The 21,728-nt window shown below is 39.0% G+C and overlaps 1 non-coding gene across 1 annotated transcript; it reads left to right on the plus strand.

The window, feature by feature from the left end:
- The first annotated feature begins 6,240 nt into the window (after positions 1-6,240).
- On the plus strand, positions 6,241-6,347 carry LOC113831093. The gene has a single exon (XR_003482582.1). It is a non-coding gene; the product is annotated as a U6 spliceosomal RNA (small nuclear RNA).
- Positions 6,348-21,728: the final 15,381 nt, after the last annotated feature.

A 21,728-nucleotide genomic window follows, 5' to 3' on the forward strand; every position in this document is an offset into this window, starting at 1 on the left:
GAGCATCACAGCACCTGCTTCTGACCTCAGAGCTCCTTCCTGTCTTTGCTTTCCTCCAACTGTCCCACCACAGAGGAGAAGACGGAGCTGGGGAAGACAGGCTAAAGAGAAGGAGTCGGAAAATCCGGACCCTCTTGCCCCTTTCACAACCATGAGCAGATGCAGTTTCTCTGGGATGAGATTCGGCTGGAGGTGAAGGACATGGAGCAACTTGTGGCTCTTGGGAAGGAGGCACGGGCCTGCCCCTATTACAGAAGCCGCTTTGCCATCCCTGCAGCCCAGGTGAGTGTGCTGGGGAAATGGGAAATATTTTTGCACTAACTGGGGCTTACAAAACAAGACTTTCTCATTCCCTTTTAGTAGGGGAGGATGCCCCTACATAGGTTAGTGTGACAACTGTGTGGCATCACACAGAACATAGAGTTCAAAGAGACAAGGGATCCTTGGTAGCTTTGGGCTAGAGGCCAGTTGGTGTTGTTGAGCCTTCAGCAGATAGGAGCCTGATGAGTGTTGCTCATCCTAAGGAACCAGACTGAAAGGGTGTTGGGTAAAGCAAAACATGTTGTGTGGCATAGGTACAGCCACATGGTACACTGGCACTGACACACAGGTAGTCCTATTTGTCCCTTTGTGGATAGCAGCCTAGGAATTTTAAGCCTCATACACAGAGGAAGAACTAAAGCTCTGGGTGTTGTCCTGCCTGTGGTTCATGAGACTGGAGGTTGCTGACTTTGGCATCCAGGATTCTTGGGTTATTCTGGGCTGGGACTGTGTCATTCTATGGCAATGTTTTTAAAGGCTTCTGTAGAGCTGGATTTTTAGAAAGCCAGTGGAGGTTTTTCTAGAGAGATCTTGTCCCAGGTTAGTACTTGCGACTTCCTTCTCTGCCTATGTCACAGCTCCCTGTCTTCTGAAAGATCCTAGGTTTTTCCCTTGCCCTGCTCAGAGTGACAGTGGGAGACTGCTCTGATCCTGTCCTCTGCCTGGCTGGCCTTGGGTTCCATCTGAAGTGTGCGGGTCAGATCCACAAGGCTCCTGGAACTTCCTATCTTCTTAGTGTGTTCTTTGCTGTCAATGTCCCAAACAAACGTCTCTTGAAACATGAATGTTCCTTGCAGTTCATGAAGATGGGACAGAGGTGACAGCTCAGAAGTGGGCAGAGAACTACCACTATGACTGATTGCAATTCCCTTTTTTTAGGTAACATTAAGCAAAATCCTAGTACACAGAGCCTGCCCCAGAGAGGTGATATCGAGGGCAGAAGATGATATGAACCACTCAGAGCTCCACTCTGGGACCGAGCAGGGGACTCGGCAAAGTACAAAACCAGGGTTCTTTGTCTGCAAGCAGGGTCTGAGCTGAAGAGCATCAGCAGCTTTGTCTTTCAGAGCCAGGTGGACACCATCAACCTGTTCAAGGTAAAGGTCTACTCTGGTTTATGCACCTTCTGATTTACTAAAGGCTAGAAAGGAGAGGTAGGGGTAAAGTGCAGATGTCAGATAGGTAGGGGTGGATGGAGTGCAGCGGTGTGAGAGGGAGGGGTGGAGTGCAGCTGTGTGAGAGGGAGGGGTGGAGTGCAGCTGTTGAGCACTTGCCTATTCTGAGGAAGGTCTTGTGTTCTGCCTCTAGCACATAATCAAAATAAACATGGAAGAAATAAAATGCAAATCATTGTCCTTGAACAACAGTCTACTGCACAAGGACCTAAATCAGGTCTTCAAACTGGACGGCAACAGCCAAATGGTCCTCACTCTGGTTGGGAGTTGTAGGTTTTGGCAAAGGAAGTTGCTGTTCTTTGCACCCCAGGCATAAACCCAGCCTCCAGGTCCTCTCCTTTTCATCTCTGTTCTTCCAGCCTTACTCCAGGGAATTGTTTTCAGGTTATAGTCCATGGTATGATGCTTGAGGCAAGCAAGATGAGAACATGGCTGGGACTGCCAGGACCCTGTCTTCCTGATGAAGCCTTGACTTGGCAGTCTCAGACCTTTGCTTATGTTGCCTTTGCTAGCTGGTTCTCCCTCAGGTGTTAGGTACTTGTGTCCCTAAACCACAACCTACTGTGTCTAAATTAAGTATTATTGTCCCCAGATGCTGTCCCTTTGTTCTGATCATTATGCCAGGACACACTATAGCCATTTAAGAATGGAAAACTCAGTTCAGAGTAGTTGCTCTAGAGGATTAGCTCAAGCGACACACCAGTGAACCAAGGGTGTCTGGATGGGGCCAGTGTTCAAACCAGACCTGATTCCCTTCCTGCTTGCCATTCTTTTTCTTTCTTTCTTTCTTTCTTTCTTTCTTTCTTTCTTTCTTTCTTTCTTTCTTTCTTTCTTTCTTTCTTTCTTTCCCTTCCTTCCTTCCTTCCTTCCTTCCTTCCTTCCTTCCTTCCTTCCTTCCTTTTACTTTTTCAGATTTGTTATGTATATAATGTTCTGCCTGCATGTATGCCTGCAAACCAGAAGAGGGCACCAGATCTCATTATAGATGGTCGTGAGCCACCATGTGATTGCTGGAAATGAACTCAGGATCTCTTAGAGAGCAACCACTGCTCTTAATCTCTAAAGGCACCTCTCCAGCCCTCAAGGACAATTTTTTTGTTTGTTTGATTTTTTTCAAGACAGAGTTTCTCTGGGTAGCCTTGGCTGTCTTAGAACTCACTCTGGCCTCAAACTCGGAGATCTGCCTGCTTCTGCCTGGGATTAAAGGTATGCTCCACCACCTCCCATTTTCATTATCAAATCATTTATCCCTTTGGTACCTTCCCACCTGGTCTTCCACTCCAACCAAAGCCTCTGTTTTCCGGCTTCCAGCACAGAGGGCAGGGGACCAGCTTCCAGGCTCATACTGCACTCTGCTAGAATTCCTGTTCCTGGTCTAGCTTGCCAAGCCAAAAACATGCTTAAGAAAGCACAGCCTTCACCAGAGGAGCAGTCTCTGAATGGCCAGAAGCAAGGTATGTACCAAGGCTGCGGTATTGCATGAAAAATAAAAGACCCAGAGACTTATATTGGGGTTCGGACTTCAAGCTGAAGATCAGAAAAGCAAAGCAGCTGGTCACTAGCTCTTACCGCTACCTCGGCTGAAAGGTGATGCTAGCTCCACAAACCTCAGACTGTAACCTGTCCTCAGTGTAGCTGGAGAATCCTGAGATTGAATGTCTTCCTCATACTGACTACTGAAGACCCTGCTCCTATCTTTTATACCCCTCTAGTGCTGGGATTAAAGGTGTGTGATCTCAGGTGCTCATATCATCTTTGTGTGAGCTGTTTCTCTTTAGGCCTGAATCAATCTTGTGTTGATCTGGGTGGCCTTGAGCTCACAGTGATCCTTCTATCTCTTAATCCTGAGTTTTAGGTTTAAAGGTGTGTACCACCACCTCCTAGCTTCTATGGTTTGTGGCTGACTTTGCTTTCTGAATCCTCAGGCAAGCTTTAATAAATCATAAATAATATGTCACCACACTGCAGCATACCCACAGGTCCTGACCCCAGAGAGCTGGGGCAAAACAGCTGTTCCTCTCAAGGCATCCCAAGCCTCCCTCACAAGCACAGGCCAGACATTTGTTTCCATGGCGCAAACACCACTCCCAGAAGGATTTACTTAACTACAGCATTTTATAGTAGCATCTCAGATTTTTCTTTGACAGATTTTCAGTCTTACAAAGTTTAGTACAACAGCACAGGCTTAGTCAGCAGTTTGAGTATAATGAAATAGAGTCAGCCTGAGCCAGGGTGATGTAATGTTGTCAGAAGTCAGCCTTGGTTAGATCCAAAGTCCTTATTTACACAAGCCTGGTGACCCCTTAGGTTCCAGGACCTGGCCTGAGAAGCAATTAACACCTATTCCTTTCCTTAGGTTAGTGCTTGAGATAAACACAGGAGATACTGGATACCTGCCCTGGCCTGAGAGCAATTAACATTCATTCCTCCCCCCACCTCCTCTTTCTCTGCTTCCCCCTTTTTCTTTAAAAGCCCCTTGGTTTCAATAAAGTCAGACCTTGACAAGAGAAAAATCGCTTGGTCTCGTTTCTTCTTTCTATCCCATTATTTTCAGGCTTGATCCACCTCGGACTCACGAATTACTGGAGTCCGGCTGGCCGGGGCATAATGTCTTCCTATATGGTTTCTTGGTGACAATTCTTCAGTCTTACAACATTGAGTACAACAGCACAGAGTTAGTAATTTGGGTACAAGAGGCAGAACCTGCTAGAGCCAGCCAGACTGTAAAGTCTTCCATGGTTTCTCAGCGACAGTTTTTCAGTCTTCTCAAGTTAATTACAACGGGACTTGCTTATCAGTTTGGATAGTGAGGCAGAGCCTGCCTATGCCAGTGGGCTGTCCCTAGACAGATGTCTGTAGTCACAAGCTGTTCCTAATCCCCCACCCCCCAGGCTAGCCAAGCCCAAGGGGGGTGGTGTCTAAGGCCAATGGTGACACCAGAAAAAAAATTAATTATATCGTTCTGAAAAGCCCAAAGCAAGAGCTGCTGCGGAAAAGAAAAGGGTGAACATAATCTCCAGCAAAAAGAGCCCAAGGCGGACCACGCTGCTGAGACACCCACAGACAGCTAAGTCTGGAACCAGCCGCACTTGTGGCTGACTGAGAAAACCGCTCGCCTTCTGAAAGGGTACATGCACCCGCTAAGCAAACTCCTAAAATCGCAGGCACAGCCCAAGAGACATTGGTAGCCATTTGCTGAGAGAAAGCCACTCACCCAGGAGTGGCTGCCCTGGCTCTGGGGACACAGCTGCCCATACTAGTGTGTCACTCGCTCTTGGCCTAGAGGGAGCTGCAGATCTCCAGCCTGGCTGAATGTGGCTTCCAGATTGCAGCCACCCTTAACCGGGGAACAGGGACATGAGACAGGGACAAGGACAGAAAGAATCCAGGCAGCAGAAGCCTGGTATGTTGTCCTCTGGAGTCTGGTCTTGGAGGACAATCACACTTCACCCTGCAGCCTGACCTGGTGTCCTCTTGCCAGGACACCCCCCTTCACCAAGACTGGAGGCTAAGCACCCAGCAGGGCAGTGGCATCGGTATGGAACAAGCAACTTGACTTTAAAATGGCAGCTGCTGGCAAACACCAAGTATAAACAGCAACAGCATCAAATCTCTGTGAAGACCTGATTCCTGATTTAGGAGCCTGACCTGCAGCAGAAACTGTCAATTTCTTGATGAAACAGCCATCTGCAGTTCATTAAGTGTTGGGAACCATGTCCCAGCTGCAACTTTGAACTTTCATTAACTTTCATGGTCACAATGAAACTTCGGATTGTGTCCTTTTCTTTTGGAACAATGCATGACCAAGGACAATTTTTTGACTAAACATGGTTTTCATCTACAAGTACTGTTTACCCTATTTTACTGAAATACATTTTGTAACTGTAACTTGAGACATCTTTGATGGGTTTTCCATTATTTGACTTCAGCACCATTTCTTTCAGTTCATTGCATTTTAATATTTTATTACAAGTCCATTGAACTTCATTAAATTGCACTTCATCTCATTCCATCGTTTTATTTCATATATATTTTAAATTCATTACATTTCAGTCAATTCATTTTAATTTCCTAGTTGGTCGTCATTGTGTTGAGGTCTCTTCTTCGTTTTATTTCACTCATATTTCATTACATTTGATTACATTAGTTTCTATTGCATTAAATTATATTTCCTTTCATCGTTTCAATCTTTATCACATTGCATTTTCTCTTAGTGTGCAGTCATGCCATTTCATTCTATTTTGTTATTCTTGTCATTCCATTATTACATTTTATTTTCATTTTATTTTACTCATTTCATCCCATCGTCACTTTTCTCACTTCATTTTGTCATTTCTTGTCCTGTTGATTCTTTCCGGTATACTATTGCACTTCATATCGTCTCCTCATTTTTTCTCCCATCTATTTATATTTCATTGTTTGATTACATAACTTTTCATTATATATTATATTACATTACATTATATACACATCATGTCAACACATTTCACCTTTTATTCCATGTCATAATCTCTGTTCATTTCTTAATATTGTTTCCTCATCACCTCATTAATTTATTACATTTAATCATTTCATCATGTGAAATTTACTCATATTTGTTAAATTTATTTCATCTTTCCAGTTAAATTGATGCCATCCTTACACTTCATTTCATAAAATTTCATTCACAGTTTCATTTGTGAAGTCCTGTCATTTTAATTGTATTTCATTTGAAAGTCTTATTTGATCAAAATTTCTTATTCTTGTGCTTGCTTCAGCAGCACATATACGAAAATTGGAACGATACAGAGAAGATTAGCATGGACCCTGCGCAAGGATGACATGCAAATTCGTGAAGCATTCCATATTTTGCACCAGCTCTACTTTGACAAAAAAAAATTCTTAGCTCTTTAAATCACACAAATTTAATTTCATTCATTAAATTTTGTATCAGTTGTCAATTTCATGGCATCATTTTATTTTATTTCATTATGTTTGTGTGCATATTCTTTTATTACAGTAATCTATAAGTTTCATTTCAATGCTTTCCTTTCATTATTTCATAAAATCACCATTTCATTTTTTAGTTCAGTGGCCTTTATCTTTTGGTCACCACTTTGTTCAGCATCGTTTCATTTCGAGACAGGGTTTCTCTGTGTGGCTAAGACTCACAGAGATCTGCCTGCCTCTGCCTCCCGAGTGCTGGGATTAAAGGTGTGCGCCACCAACACCTGGTCTTCATCCTTTTACTGTTTTACTGCATTTATTGTAAATAAATATTTCATTGTTTTACATATATTTCCTTTCATTACTTCAGTTCTTTATTGCCTTGTGTTCCTTCCATATTATTTTGCCGTAACACCATTTCATTGTGTGTCATGTATTCATTAAGTATCACCCAGTTTCATGTCACTCGATATAACACGCCATAACCTTTCATCACATCATTGATTCATGCTGTATCAGTTCATTTTAGTCCATTATTTCATTTCACCAGATCACTTCCTGTGTTTTCACTGTTTGAGGAAATCATGTCATTTCATTGCATCATGTTACTTACATGATATTTCAGGTCATGACATGACTTTACATCCCATCTCAACCCACTTCATTATTTTAATTGCAAGTCATTTCCTGTCAGGATTTCCTCTCTGAGAAGATGATAATCTTGTTGTTTCACGTCATTATATAACATTTAATTGCCAAGCATTGGATTAAATTTATACAGCCATTTAATTTTATTACCTTAGTCGTGTAATTTTATTTTCTCTTTTTGGTTCATTAATGTCACTACCTCCATCATGAAATGCACCTTTTATAGCTTATTTTCCTCATTTCATGTCATGTCTGTTCAGTGCAGTATGCTATTTCATTCTTGTCATTTCAATGTTTCTCTTCATCTCATTATTTTATTTGAATAATTGAACTTTCCTGGAGTAACTAGACAAGCAAACACTGCAGTTCGATATTATTAATTAATTAATTTATTTATTAATTCCATTTCTCAACAGGATTTATGTGTTGACACCTGGTTGCCCTGGAACTCCCTCTGCAGTCCCACTTGGCTTCCACATTGGAGATCCACTTGCCTCTGCCTCCCCGAAGCTGGAATTAAAGGATGCCACAGCACCTGCCCCATTTCATGATTGCAATTTCATGTCATAAGCCCATTCCATTTCACCATCTCCTTTTGTCATCCCCTCAATATGTCAGCTCATTACTTTTCATATTTGCCTTCCTGAAAACTAATTGATTCATTACATTTCATTTCATCCCATCATTTTCAGTTTTTCATTTTGGTCCATTTTCGTTCATCACAGTCACTCACCTAATTTCAGTTCCCTGTTTCATATCCTTTCCATATGTCATATGTCGTTATGCCATTTAAATTTAAATTTTGTTTTGTTATTTGATCTTCATTCTATTTACCTTCTTTTCATTGACTCATTTCATCAATTTATTATTTCATTTCACTTGATTGTTACAGTCCATTGCATTACATTGAATTTCATTTATTTTACTTTCTATTGCCTTGCGTTTCATCTCACAGCGTCACAGCACTATTCCAGTCATTGCATCATTTCAAGTGATTTCATTTTATCTCCATCACTCATTGCACCACATCATCATCCTTCCATGACTCCATTTCATTTCTTCATTTCAGTATTTCATGTCTTATCAGTTCATTCTGTATGTTCATTTCTCAACACTTCTTTCATTTCAATATTTGTCTTCTTTTTATATGATTTCACTTTACTTGATGGTATTGCATCACCTTCAATTACAACTGATTTCATTATTTTATTCCATGTCATAATAATATTCCAATTCATTATTTCTTTTCAGCACCACCTGATTATTTCAGGTCATTACACTTCATTAAAATACATGTAATTGCAGTTGTTAAATTTCATTTCAAGTTTCCAGTTCTATTCATCACATCATTTGTTTCATTTCATGCTTCTCATGTCATTTTTTACATTTCTGCTCTTTTTCTTTAATACACAATTTCATTTCCTTCAATTATACCATAAAATCCTGTCTTTTAGGGTTTTTTCTTTTTTTCTTTTTATGTGTGAATGGATCTTCATTTTGTTTAGAAACTTTCCTTCATTTCACCTTATCACTTCATGACTTCAAGTTATTTGTTATCTTAAATGCCATCATAGAGCCTTCACCCAGTAGCTGATGGAAGCAGAAGCAGAAGCAGAGATTCACAGTTAAGCAGTAAGCTGAACTCCTGGGCTCTTGTTGTAGAGAGGGACAAGTGATGAGCATAGGAGTCAAGACTGTGCTGGGGAAACCCACATAAACGGCTGATATGAGCAAGTGGGAGCTCATGGGCCCCAGTCTGACAGCTGGGGCACAAGCATAAGACCTAACCAGGACTCTGAACCTGGTGTCAGTTGGGGGGCATGTGCAGTCTATGGGACCTCTGGCAGTGAGTGGAGCCAGTATTTATCCCTAGTGCACAAATGGGCTTTGAGGCCCATTCCCTATAGAGGGAGATTTTCTCATGCTAGATACAAGGGGAGGGCCTAGTTCCTGTCCCCAAATGATGTGACAGACTTTGAAGATTCCCCACAGGAGGCCTCACTCTCCCTGGGGAGTGGATTGGGGGTTGGTGGGGAGTTGATGCCAGACATGGGAGGATGAGAAGGAGAAGGAACTGGGTGACATATTTAAATTAAATTTGTTTTTAATTAAATATTAATAAAAAGATATTTGGTTATATCACCTTTCATTTTGCCTCCTATTTTATTTCATTATTTCCCTCCTTTTTGAATTTATTGATAAAATTTCAAATTTATCATAACATCATTCCATTTTATTTTCTTTTTTCATATTATTCATGATCACATGCCATGATACTTTTTTATCACTTTTTATTTCATTTCCTTTCATTGTTTCATGTCATATCGTCACTTCATTTCATCTTATCACATTCAATTACATTTTTTTTTACATGATTGCATGAAATTCATTTCATTCCATGAAACTTGGTGTACCTCATTATTATTCCATTTCAGCTTCTCATTCAAGCTCATCATCATGTCAATATTGCATTCTATTATTTTATATATTTTTAATTATTGTTACTTTCAGCCTTCCACTTAATTTCATTTGTGTTATATCAAATTTTAACATGAAATTATTCAATTTACTTCCTTCATGGATTAATTTTGTTCCATTATTTCATAAAATCATTTCTTTTTCTTTTTTGTTGCATTTCTGTTCATTATGTCATCACTCTGTTTTGCCTCTTTTCATCATCACATCGATTATTGTATTATCATTACTTTTCATATTGTTAAAATTCATGTATTGTTTCTCATTTAATAATTTCACTCCTTTGTATTGTGTTTAATCTCATTTTGTTTTCACAATATTTCATGTTTGTTTTGTTATTCTATGGTTACATTTTCTTTATTTTTATGTCATAAAATTATGTCATCATCCTTTTATCAGTTATTTTCTTTATTTCATGGCATATCAATTCACTTCGGTATGTTATTTCCTTTCATTTCTTTTTCATCTCCTGGAACTGGAGTTGCACACAATTATGAACTGCCTTGTGGCTATTTGCAACTGAGCCCAAGTGCTCTGGAAGAACAGACAGTGGTCTTCACCACTGAGACATCTCTCCAGCCCCATATATCACGATTTTAAAAATATGTTTACCACGCTGTCTCCCTGGGTGGATGTGTCATGCCTGATACTGGCTGTGCTGGAGGGCCTGGCTTGGACTTTACAGCCAGCCTCCTCCTCCCTCTGCAGGTGGAGTGCTGGGAGAAAGGGTGTGCACCAGAGCACCCAGTAAAGGTCAGTAAAGGACACTTTTAAGCATAAAAGAACTTCACAATTGACCAGGAACGTTAGGCAGTTGTGAGTACATTTTTATTTTGAAGCTTGCTGCATTGACAAAGGAAGCATGCTTGCTTGCAGGGAGCAGTAGCCCAAAGGCACATGGTGCCAAAGCCTGAAGGACAGCAGGCAGGTGGGAAGGAGAACACTGGGCAAGAACCAATCCATTGCAGAAGGCCCCTCCAAACAGAGTTGGAGGCTACAGGCGGATCGTCCTGGCTTAGGCGCTCTGGGTCGGAGGTCTGGGCTTCCTGCTGTGGAGCACGCGGCTGGGGATCCAAGAGGTCCAAGAGACAGGGGGGCTGCTGCAGAACGAGCCAGCATGCTGGTGCTTCAGGCAGGTCTTCCTCTTTCACCAGAGCCTCGGGTTTCTGACTTCCGGGACTGAAGGCAGGGGAGCAGCTTCCAGGCTTGCACTGCCCTCTGCCAGAATCAGGGTTCCAGGGCGATCCCCCCAAGCCTGCCACCTGCCAAGGAAGAGCTTCCCCACAGAAAGCACAGCCTTCACCAGGGGAACACTCTCTCAATGGCCAGAAGCAAGGCATGCGCCAAGACTGCCCTCGCGAAGCATCCCTAGTCTCTCTCACAAGCCCAGACCACACATTTGGTTCCATGGCACAAACACAACTCCCAGCAGGAGGATTTGTGTAGCAACAGTATTTAAAAGCAGCGTCTAAAGCGGTTTGTCCGTGACAATTTTTTACAGTCTTAATCAAGTTCAGAACAACAGAGCTTGCTTAACAGTTTGGGTAGAGTGAGGCAGAGCCTACCTTGGTCCCTGGGCTGTTGTCATTTAAAGTCTAGAGGCGGAGCTCTGCTGCACTGGCTGCTGCAGGGCTAGCCAAGCCCATGGGGGCGGTGTCAAAGGCCGATGGCAAACTTCAGAAGAAAACGATTTAATTATATCGTTTGAAAGCCTGAAATCAAGCCCTGGGCACAAAAGTCTTGTGCACTTTTGGCGAACTCGCACACCTTCACTCCCTCCCGCTCAGACAGCTAATTTGGGAACCAGCCGCGCTTTGGCTGACTGACTGAGCAAACCGCTTGCCTTCTGAAATACTACCTGCACCTGCTAGGCTAAGCAATGAAACGACTTGGCTTTCAAATGGCAACTCCTGGAAAAAACCGTGTTTAAACAGCAAGGGCATCAAATCTCTGTGAAGACCGGGTTTCTGATTTAGGAAGCTGACCTGCAGTAGAAGCTGTCGATCTCCTGATGAAACAGCCATCCGCAGCTCGGTAAGTTTTGGGGACCATATCCCAATTGCAATTTTTTTTTTTTTAAACTAAACCTGGTTCGTTTTCATCTACAAGGGCTGTTTAATCTCCTTTACGTAAATATGTTTTGGAACTGTAACTTCAGATATCTTCTTCTTTGATGGTTCTTATTATTTGACCTCACCATCATTTCTTTGAATCCATCACATTTCCTTATTTTATTACAAGTCCATTGAACTTCATTCATTAAATTGCATTTCATTTCATTCCATTGTTTTATTTCACATATATTTTAAATTCATTACATTTCGACCAATTCAATTTAATTTCCTAGTTGGTCGTCATTGTGTTGAGGTCTCTTCTTTGTTTTATTTCATTCAAATTTCATTACGTTTGATTACATTAGATTCTATTGCATTAAATTATATTTCCTTTCATCGTTTCAATCTTTATCACGTTGCATTTTCTCTTAGTGTGCTGTCATGCCATTTCATTCTATTTTGTTATTCTTGTCATTCCATTATTACATTTTATTTTCATTTCATTTCACTCATTTCATCATTTCGTGTCCTGTTGATTCATTCCAGTATGCTAATCCACTTCATATTGTTTTATCCTTTTTGTGTTTCATCACATAAAATTATGTTACACTGTGTTTGAGTACATGACTTTATAGATTATTATACACATCGTTTGAATACACTTCATTTTTTCATGTTATAATCTCTCGTGTCATCACATAGTTTCCTCATCATCTCATTATTTTAATTTATTACATTTAGTCATTTCATCATTGAAATTTACTCATATTTGTTAAATTTATTTCATCTTTCCAGTTAATTGGATGCCATCCTTTCACTTCATTTCATCAAATTTCATTCACAGTTTCATTCCTGTGGTAAAGTCCTGTCATTTGAATTGTATTTCATTTGAGTGTCTTATTTGATCAAAATTCCTTAGCTCTTTAATCACATGAATTTAATTTCATTCATTAAATTTTATTTCAGTTGTCCATTTCATTATTTTATTTCATTATTTTGAGTCCATGTTATTTCATTACAGTAATATATGGGTTTCATTTCAATGCTCTTTTTTCATTCATTATTTCATAAAATCACCATTTCATTTTTTTATTTCAATGACCTTTATTTTGACCACCATTTTGTTTTGCGTCTTTTCATTATTTCATTTCATTGCTTTACCTTTTCACTGCATGTGTTGTAAATCAATATTTCGTTAATTTACATATATTTCCTTTCATTACTTCAGTTCTTTATTGCCTTGTGTTCCTTCCATGTTATTTTGCCGTAACACCGTTTCACTGTGTGTCATGTATTCATTAAGTATCACCCAGTTTCATGTCACTCGATATAACACGCCATAACCTTTCATCACATCATTGATTCATGCTGTATCAGTTCATTTTAGTCCATTATTTCATTTCACCAGATCACTTCCTGTGTTTTCACTATTTGAGGAAATCATGTCATTTCATTGCATCATGTTACTTACATGATATTTCAGGTCATGACATGACTTTACATCCCATCTCAACCCACTTCATTATTTTAATTGCAAGTCGTTTCCTGTCAGGATTTCCTCTCAGAGAAGATGGTAATCTCATTGTTTCCCATCATTATATAACATTCAATTGCCAAGCATTAGATTAAATTTATACAGCCATTTAATTTTATCATCTTAGTTGTGTCATTTTATTTTCTCTTTTTGGTTCATTAATGTCACTACCTCCATCATAAATTGCACCTTTTATAGCTTATTTTCCTCATTTCATGTCATGTCTGTTCAGTGCAGTATGCTATTTCATTCTTGTCATCATTTCAATGTTTCTCTTTATCTCATTTGATACATTTCATTTTATTTGAATAATTGAACTTTCCTGGAGTAACTAGAAAAGCAAACACTGCAGTTCGATATTATTAATTAAGTAATTTTTTTTATTAATTCCATTTCTCAACAGGATTTATGTGTTGACACCTGGTTGCCCTGGAACTCCCTCTGCAGTCCCACTTGGCTTCCACATTGGAGATCCACTTGCCTCTGCCTCCCCGAAGCTGGAATTAAAGGATGCCACAGCACCTGCCCCATTTCAGGATTGTAATTCCATGTCATAAGCCCATTCCATTTCACCATCTCCTTTTGTCATCCCCTCGATATGTCAGCTCATTACTTTTCATATTTGTCTTCCTGAAAACTAATTGATTCATTACATTTCATTTCATCCCATCATTTTCATTTCTGTCCATTTTTTTCATCACAGTCACTCACCTAATTTCAGTTCCCTGTTTCATATCCTTTCCATATGTCATATGTCGTTATGCCATTTAAATTTAAATTTTATTTTGTTATTTGATCTTCGCTCTATTTACCTTCTTTTCATTGACTCATTTATCAATTTATTATTTCATTTCACTTGATTGTTACGGTTCATTGCATTACATTGTATTTCATTTATTTTACTTTTTATTGCCTTGTGTTTCATCTCACAACGTTACAGCGCTATTCCAGTCATTGCATCATTTCAAATGATTTCATTTTATCTCCATCACTCATTGCACCACATCATCATCCTTCCATGACTCCATTTCATTTCTTCATTTCAGTATTTCATGTCTTATCAGTTCATTCTGTATGTTCATTTCTCAACACTTCTTTCATTTCATCATTTCTCTTCTTTTCATTTGATTTCATTTCATTTTTCTTGATGGCATTGCATCATCTTCTATTACAACTAATTTCATTATTTTATTCCATGTCATAATAATATTCCAATTTATTATTTTTTTCAGCAGCACCTTATTATTTCAGGTCATTAACCTCATTCCATTACATATAATTACAGTTATTAAATTTCATTTCAACATTCCATTTCATTTCCTCCCATCATTTGTGTTGTTTCATGTTTCTTATGTCATTCCTTATATTTCTGCCCATTTTTCCATACACTAGGTTTTGTTCAAAGTTTAATTTCCTTTATATTAGTTAATTAAATTCACATTTTAGAGTTTTTTCCCTTTCAGTGACTGATTTTATCTTTATTTTGATTACAAGTTTTTTTCATTTGACCTTATCACTTTATGACTTCAAGATCCTTGGTTGTCTTTTTTTAAAAACTAGTTTAATTTATTCTATGTGCATTACTGTGAAGTTGTGTGCTGTCATGTGGGTGCTGGGAATTGAACCCCAGTCCTCTGGAAGAGCAGCCAGTGCTCTTAACCAGTGAGCCATCTCTCCAGCCCCAATATTTGTTATCTTAAATGTCTTCATAGAGCTTTCACCCAGTAGCTGATGGAAGCAGAAGCAAAGATTCACAGTTAAACAGTGAGCTGAACTCTTGGGCTCCAATTGTAGAGAGGGGGGAGTGATGAGCAAAGGGGTCAAGACCATGCTGGGGAAACCCACAGAAACATCTGACCTAAGCAAGTGGGAGCTCATGCAGCCCAGTCTGACAGCTGGGGATTGAGCATAGGACAGAAACAGGCCCCATAAATGTGGGTGTCACTTGGGAAAGCCCAGCTGGGTAGTCTATGGGGCCTCTGGCAATGGAACCAGTATTTCTCCATAGTGCACCAATGGGCTTTGGGAGCCCATCCCTATATGGAGGGCTACACAGGGGAGGGCCTAGGTCCAGCCCCCCAAATGTGACAGACTTTGACCATTCCCCACAGGAGGTCTCACTCTCCCTGGGGAATGTATGAGGGGTAGCATGGGGGGTTGGTGGGGAGTAAAGGAGGATGGGAGGGAGAGGGAACTGGGATTTGTAAGTAAAATAAGATTGTTTTTAATTTAAATAAAATTAATAATAAAAAGATGTTTGGTTATATCACCTTTCATTTTGCCTCCTATTTTATTTCATTATTTCCCTCCTTTTTGAATTTATTGATAAAATTTCAAATTTATCATTATAACATCATTCCATTTTATTTTCTTTTTTCATATTATTCATGATCACATGCCATGAATCTTTTTTATCAGTCCTAAATCACTTTTTATCATTTCATTTCCTTTCATTGTTTCATGTCATATCGTCACTTTGTTTCATCTTATCACATTCAATTACATTTTTTATACATGACTGCGTGAAATTCATTTCATTCCATGAAACTTGGTGTACCTCATTATTATTCCATTTCAGCTTCTTATTCAAACTCATCATCATGCCAATATTGCATTCTATTTTATATATTTTTAATTAATGTTACTTTCAGCCTTCCACTTAATTTCATTTGTGTTATATCAAATTTTAACATGAAATTATTCAATTTACTTCATGGATTTATTTGGTTGCATTATTTCATAAAATCATTTCTTTTTCTTTTTTTGTTGCATTTCCGTTCATTACATCATCAGTTTTGCCTCTTTTCATCATCACATCGATTATTGTATTATCATTACTTTTCATATTGTTAAAATTCATGTATTATATCTCATTTAATGATTTCACTCCTTTGTATTGTGTTTAATCTCATTTTGTTTTCACAATATTTCATGTTTGTTTTGTTATTCTATTGTTACATTTTCTTTATTTTTATGTCATAAAATTATGTCATCATCCTTTTATCAGTTATTTTCTTTATTTCATGGCATATCAATTCACTTCGGTATGTTATTTCCTTTCATTTCTTTTTCATCTCCTGGAACTGGAGTTGCACACAATTATGAACTGCCTTGTGGCTATTTGCAACTGAGCCCAAGTGCTCTGGAAGAACAGACAGTGGTCTTCACCACTGAGACATCTCTCCAGCCCCATATATCACGATTTTAAAAATATGTTTACCACGCTGTCTCCCTGGGTGGATGTATATCATGCCTGATACTGGCTGTGCTGGAGGTCCTGGCTGGGACTTTACAGCCAGCCTCCTCCTCCCTCTGCAGGTGGAGTGCTGGGAGAAAGGGTGTGCACCAGAGCACCCAGTAAAGGTCAGTAAAGGACACTTTTAAGCATAAAAGAACTTCACAATTGACCAGGAACGTTAGGCAGTTGTGAGTACATTTTTATTTTGAAGCTTGCTGCATTGACAAAGGAAGCATGCTTGCTTGCAGGGAGCAGTAGCCCAAAGGCACATGGTGCCAAAGCCTGAAGGACAGCAGGCAGGTGGGAAGGAGAACACTGGGCAAGAACCAATCCATTGCAGAAGGCCCCTCCAAACAGAGTTGGAGGCTACAGGCGGATCGTCCTGGCTTAGGCGCTCTGGGTCGGAGGTCTGGGCTTCCTGCTGTGGAGCACGCGGCTGGGCATCCAAGCGGTCCAAGAGACAGGGGGGCTGCTGCAGAACGAGCCAGCATGCTGGTGCCTCAGGCAGGTCTTCCTCTTTCACCAGAGCCTCGGGTTTCTGACTTCCGGGACTGAAGGCAGGGGAGCAGCTTCCAGGCTTGCACTGCCCTCTGCCAGAATCAGGGTTCCAGGGCGATCCCCCCAAGCCTGCCACCTGCCAAGGAAGAGCTTCCCCACAGAAAGCACAGCCTTCACCAGGGGAACACACTCTCAATGGCCAGCAGCAAGGTATGTGCCAAGACTGCCCTTGCGAGGCATCCCTAGTCTCTCTCACAAGCCCAGACCACACATTTGGTTCCATGGCACAAACACAACTCCCAGCAGGAGGATTTGTATAGCAACAGTATTTAAAAGCAGCGTCTAAAGCGGTTTGTCCGTGACAATTTTTTTCAGTCTTAATCAAGTTCAGAACAACAGAGCTTGCTTAACAGTTTGGGTAGAGTGAGGCAGAGCCTGCCTTGGTCCCTGGGCTGTCGTCATTTATAGTCTAGAGGCGGAGCTCTGCTGCACTGGCTGCTGCAGGGCTAGCCAAGCCCATGGGGGCGGTGTCAAAGGCCGATGGCAAACTTCAGAAGAAAACGATTTAATTATATCGTTTGAAAGCCTGAAATCAAGCCCTGGGCACAAAAGTCTTGTGCACTTTTGGCGAACTCGCACACCTTCACTCCCTCCCGCTCAGACAGCTAATTTGGGAACCAGCCGCGCTTTGGCTGACTGACTGAGCAAACCGCTTGCCTTCTGAAATACTACCTGCACCTGCTAGGCTAAGCAATGAAATGACTTGGCTTTCAAATGGCAACTCCTGGAAAAAACCGTGTTTAAACAGCAAGTGCATCAAATCTCTGTGAAGACCGGGTTTCTGATTTAGGAAGCTGACCTGCAGTAGAAGCTGTCGATCTCCTGATGAAACAGCCATCAGCAGCTCGTTAAGTTTTGGGGACCATATCCCAAATGCAATTTTTTTTTTAAACTAAACCTGGTTCGTTTTCATCTACAAGGGCTGTTTAATCTCCTTTACGTAAATATGTTTTGGAACTGTAACTTCAGATATCTTCTTCTTTGATGGTTCTTATTATTTGACCTCACCATCATTTCTTTGAATCCATCACATTTCCTTATTTTATTACAAGTCCATTGAACTTCATTCATTAAATTGCATTTCATTTCATTCCATCGTTTTATTTCACATATATTTTAAATTCATTACATTTCGACCAATTCAATTTAATTTCCTAGTTGGTCGTCATTGTGTTGAGGTCTCTTCTTTGTTTTATTTCATTCAAATTTCATTACATTTGATTACATTAGATTCTATTGCATTAAATTATATTTCCTTTCATCGTTTCAATCTTTATCACATTGCATTTTCTCTTAGTGTGCTGTCATGCCATTTCATTCTATTTTGTTATTCTTGTCATTCCATTATTACATTTTATTTTCATTTCATTTCACTCATTTCATCATTTCGTGTCCTGTTGATTCATTCCAGTATACTAATCCACTTCATATTGTCTTGTCCTTATTTGTTTCATCTCATAAAATTATGTTACACTGTGTTTGAGTACATGACTTTATATAATATTATACACATCGTTTGAATACACTTCATTTTTTCATGTTATAATCTCTCGTTTCATCACATAGTTTCCTCATCATCTCATTATTTGAATTTATTACATTTAGTCACTTCATCATTGAAATTTACTCATATTTGTTAAATTTATTTCATCTTTCCAGTTAAATGGATGCCATCCTTTCACTTCATTTCATCAAATTTCATTCACAGTTTCATTCCTGTGGTAAAGTCCTGTCATTTGAATTGTATTTCATTTGAGTGTCTTATTTGATCAAAATTCCTTAGCTCTTTAATCACTTGAATTTAATTTCATTCATTAAATTTTATTTCAGTTGTCCATTTCATTAGTTTGAGTCCATGTTATTTCATTACAGTAATATATGGGTTTCATTTCAATGCTCTTTTTTCATTCATTATTTCATAAAATCACCATTTCAGTTTTTTATTTCAATGACCTTTATTTTGACCACCATTTTGTTTTGCGTCTTTTCATTATTTCATTTCATTGCTTTACTCTTTCACTGCATGTGTTGTAAATCAATATTTCGTTAATTTACATATATTTCCTTTCATTACTTCAGTTCTTTATTGCCTTGTGTTCCTTCCATGTTATTTTGCCGTAACACCATTTCATTGTATGTCATGTATTCATTAAGTATCACCCAGTTTCATGTCACTCGATATAACACGCCATAACCTTTCATCACATCATTGATTCATGCTGTATCAGTTCATTTTAGTCCATTATTTCATTTCACCAGATCACTTCCTGTGTTTTCACTATTTGTTTGAAATCATGTAATTTCATTTCATCATGTTACTTACATGATATTTCAGGTCATGACATGACTTTACATCCCATCTCAACCCACTTCATTATTTTAATTGCAAGTCGTTTCCTGTCAGGATTTCCTCTCAGAGAAGATGGTAATCTCATTGTTTCCCATCATTATATAACATTCAATTGCCAAGCTTTAGATTAAATTTATACAGCCATTTAATTTTATCATCTTAGTTGTGTAATTTTATTTTCTCTTTTTGGTTCATTAATGTCACTACCTCCATCATAAATTGCACCTTTTAAAGCTTATTTTCCTCATTTCATGTCATGTCTGTTCAGTGCAGTATGCTATTTCATTCTTGTCATCATTTCAATGTTTCTCTTTATCTCATTTGATACATTTCATTTTATTTGAGTAGTTGAACTTTCCTGGAGTAACTAGAAAAGCAAACACTGCAGTTCGATATTATTTATTAATTAATTTATTTATTAATTCCTTTTCTCAACAGGATTTATGTGTTGACACCTGGTTGCCCTGGAACTCCCTCTGCAGTCCCAGTTGGCTTCCAAATTTGAGATCCACTTGCCTCTGCCTCCCCGAAGCTGGAATTAAAGGATGCCACAGCACCTGCCCCATTTCATAATTGTAATTTCATGTCATAAGCCCATTCCATTTCACCATCTCCTTTTGTCATCCCCTCGATATGTCAGCTCTTTACTTTTCATATTTGTCTTCCTGAAAACTAATTGATTCATTACATTTCATTTCTTCCCATCATTTTCGTTTTTTCATTTCTGTCCATTTTTTTTTTCATCACAGTCACTCACCTAATTTCAGTTCCCTGTTTCATATCCTTTCCATATGTCATATGTCGTTATGCCATTTAAATTTAAATTTTATTTTGTTATTTGATCTTCGCTCTATTTACTTCTTTTCATTGACTCATTTATCAATTTAATATTTCATTTCACTTGATTGTTACACTTCATTGCATTACATTGAATTTCATTTATTTTACTTTCTATTGCCTTGCGTTTCATCTCACAGCGTCACAGCACTATTCCAGTCATTGCATCATTTCAAGTGATTTCATTTTATCTCCATCACTCATTGCACCACATCATCATCCTTCCATGACTCCATTTCATTTCTTCGTTTCTGTATTTCATGTCTTATCAGTTCATTCTGTATGTTCATTTCTCAACACTTCTTTCATTTCATCATTTCTCTTCTTTTCATTTGATTTCATTTCATTTTACTTGATGGTATTGCATCATCTTCAATTACAACTAATTTCATTATTTTATTCCATGTCATAATAATATTCCAATTAATTATTTCTTTTCAGCAGCACCTTATTGTTTCAGGTCATTAACCTCATTCCATTACATATAATTACAGTTATTAAATTTCATTTCAACATTCCATTTCATTTCCTTCCATCATTTGTCTTGTTTCATGTTTCTCATGTCATTCCTTATATTTCTGCCCATTTTTCCATACACTAGGTTTTGTTCAAAGTTTAATTTCCTTCCTTTATTTAATAAAATCCACATTTTAGAGTTTTTTCCCTTTCAGTGACTAATTTTATCTTTATTTTGATTACAAGTTTTTTTCATTTCACCTTATCACTTTATGACTTCAAGATACTTGGTTGTCTTTTTTTAAAAACTAGTTTAATTTATTCTATGTGCATTAGTGTGAAGTTGTGTGCTGTCATGTGGGTGCTTGGAATTGAACCCCGGTCCTCTGGAAGAGCAGCCAGTGCTCTTAACCAGTGAGCCATCTCTCCAGCCCCAATATTTGTTATCTTAAATGCCTTCATAGAGTTTTCCCCCAGTAGCTGATGGAAGCAGAAGCAAAGATTCACAGTTAAACAGTGAGCTGAACTCTTGGGCTCCAATTGTAAAGAGGGAGGAGTGATGAGCAAAGGGGTCAAGACCATGCTGGGGAAACCCACAGAAACTTCTGACCTGAGCAAGTGGGAGCTCATGGAGCCCAGTCTGACAGCTGGGGATTGAGCATAGGACAGAAACAGGCCCCATAAATGTGGGTGTTACTTGGGAAAACTCAGCTGGGTAGTCTATGGGGCCTCTGGCAATGGAACCAGTATTTATCCATAGTGCACCAATGGGCCTGGGAGCCCATCCCTATATGGAGGGCTACACAGGGGAGGGCCTAGGTCCAGCCCCCCAAATGTGACAGACTTTGACCATTCCCCACAGGAGGTCTCACTCTCCCTGGGGAATGTATGAGGGGTAGCATGGGGGGGTGGTGGGGATTAAAGGAGGATGGGAGGGAGAGGGAACTGGGATTTGTAAGCAAAATAAGATTGTTTTTAATTTAAATAAAATTAATAATAAATAGATGTTTGGTTATATCACCTTTCATTTTGCCTCCTATTTTATTTCATTATTTCCCTCCTTTTTGAATTTATTAATAAAATTTCAAGCTTATCATTATAACATCATTCCATTTTATTTTCCTTTTTCATATTATTCATGATCACATGCCATGAA

Source organism: Cricetulus griseus, chromosome 2, assembly GCF_003668045.3.
Source record: "Cricetulus griseus strain 17A/GY chromosome 2, alternate assembly CriGri-PICRH-1.0, whole genome shotgun sequence".
Classification (NCBI taxonomy): Eukaryota; Metazoa; Chordata; class Mammalia; order Rodentia; family Cricetidae; genus Cricetulus; species Cricetulus griseus.